We start from the raw sequence: 2,243 nt of genomic DNA on the forward strand, positions 1-2,243 counted from the left end.
GGAGTGAGAGAAGGCGGGCTTCCTGACTCTCTCCAACTGGACGCCCCAGAAAATCTGTAGAGGTGTGCAAGGTAGAGTTTCCAGTTTCACTTCCTACTGACATTAATCTGCCAGGGCGGCCATGACGAATGCCACAGTCTAGATGGCTAAACTGACAGAACTGTGTTTTCTCGCAGTCTGAAGACTGGAAATCCAGATCAAGGTCTTGTCAGGTTTGGTTTCTCCTGAGACCTCTCCTGCAGACGACTGTCTCCCTGCCGCGTTTGCACATGGTCTTCCCTCCGTGCCCCTGTGACCTGGGGCCTCCTCCTCTTCGTACAAAATCGCCAGTGCGTTGGATTCGTTGAAAACCAGTGTTCCGCCATCACTGATGTTCCACCATTACCAGTGTTCAAAGAGCTGGCAAGATGCATGATGTTACAACTGTGTTCTTAAGCATTTTTAAAGCCAGGGTTTTTTTTGTTGTTGTTTTTAAATTTTAATAGATTCTATGCTTTAACTTTTTTCTGGTTTTTTTGGACCAGTTATTCTTGCTCACTGATTTTATTATGAAAAGTAGAGGAGAACCTAAGTATATAACAACAGAGAAGAAGACGGAATGCCCTAATTGTCTAACAATTAATAGATTACTGAAATTATGGCAAGTTTTTAAAGAGCATAGGTGAGCATAGGTAGTCTGACCACATCTTTTAGGTCAAGTCCTGCTGCACATGGGATTTTTGTTCCCTGGCCAGGGATATAACTCATGCCCCATGCATTGGAAGCATGGAGTCTTAACCACTGGACTGGCAGGGAAGTCCCAGTCTGATCCCATTTTAAAATAAAATAATACAGACACATACACACATGAACATATATTCACAGAAAAATGCCTGAAGGTATTCACTGACATCTTTCAAGGTGAATGAGATTGTGTAAATTCATTATGTTGTTCTTTTGATTATCTATGTTTTCCAATATTGCCTTTGTGATCATAAGAATAGACAAAGAAATTACATGAGAACCTTATTGCTGGGTGTTATGTTGTTTCAACTGACAGGTATGCACTGCTATATTATAGCACTTGACCATGACATATATTCAATGGAACTTTTTTCCCCAGCCAATCCCTCTTTGCATTTTGAATTTATATTCCTTTTAAGTTAGGGATACTTTGGGGAAATAATTTGAAAAGCACTGCCTTATTATGTGCTTTCAGATTGCCACATTAATACATATGTTAAATATAATTTTTAGCCATATTCACTTGTACCTATATAAGGATCTTATCATTTATTACCTCTGCTTTTAAATTTACCATGATAGAGACAAACTCTTTAAAGTAATCTCATTCGTTTTATTTTTTTAATTTGAAGTCTTCAGTAAGATACATTTTGAATGTGTCTTCACAATATTTGGTAAGTACATACTCAGCTCCCTGACTTAAACTGATATTTCAGGTTCAATTGCTTAAGGTACTATGCTTGATATTACCTTATATTGGATTGGCCAAACAGTTCATTCAGGTTTTTTGTAAGATGTTATTGGGAAAAAAACCAAAGAAACTGTTTGGTCAACCCAATACAACATCAACATTGTTCTCCTCGGGTAAAGGGGAAAAGTAAGAGCTGTTCTTAGTTATAAAGACCTTCTCTAAAGACTATACTTTCAGGGATCATTTCTATAGTTTGTTACTAGCAAAGTTTCTCTGATCATGTAAAGACCCTCCCTAGTACTGTTTTTTATCTTTATGATGTTTGCAGGCATATGAGCTCAGTTGAGAACTTATGTCCAACTCTTTGCACCTCTGTGAACTACAGCCCGCCAGCCTCCTCTGTCCTCGGGATTCTCCAGGCGAGAGTACTGGAGAAGGGTGGGTTGCCATTTCCCTCTCCAGTGGATCTTCCTGACCCAGGGATTGAACCTGTGTCTTCTACTTGGCAGGTGGTTTCTTTACCACTGAGCCACCAGGGAAGTCCCTTAAAATGTTTGATTGCACCCTCAAGCATTATATTTGAATCTCCAAAACTTTATGGATTAGATAGGATAGATGATAAATTATTCCTGTTTGATAGATCAGAGAACTGAGTTATATGAGAACTTAAGTGAGAGTGTTAGTAATTATTTTAGCTACTGTTTATTTCTACACTTATCTACAGAAGAACTCTCCTTACTTAATGCAGGGACCACAAAACCGTGCTGCTCAAAGCTCCAGGGAGCACAAGATGGGGAGGTGGGCGGGGTACGAACAGTCCTTACCGCAG

General features: G+C 39.5%; 1 pseudogene; it reads left to right on the forward strand.

Moving 5' to 3' along the window:
- Positions 1 to 1,635: 1,635 nt before the first annotated feature.
- Positions 1,636 to 1,713, forward strand: LOC139037610 (small nucleolar RNA U3; annotated as a pseudogene).
- Positions 1,714 to 2,243: the final 530 nt, after the last annotated feature.

This window comes from Odocoileus virginianus, chromosome 11 (genome assembly GCF_023699985.2).
Source record: "Odocoileus virginianus isolate 20LAN1187 ecotype Illinois chromosome 11, Ovbor_1.2, whole genome shotgun sequence".
In the NCBI taxonomy this organism is placed as follows: Eukaryota; Metazoa; Chordata; class Mammalia; order Artiodactyla; family Cervidae; genus Odocoileus; species Odocoileus virginianus.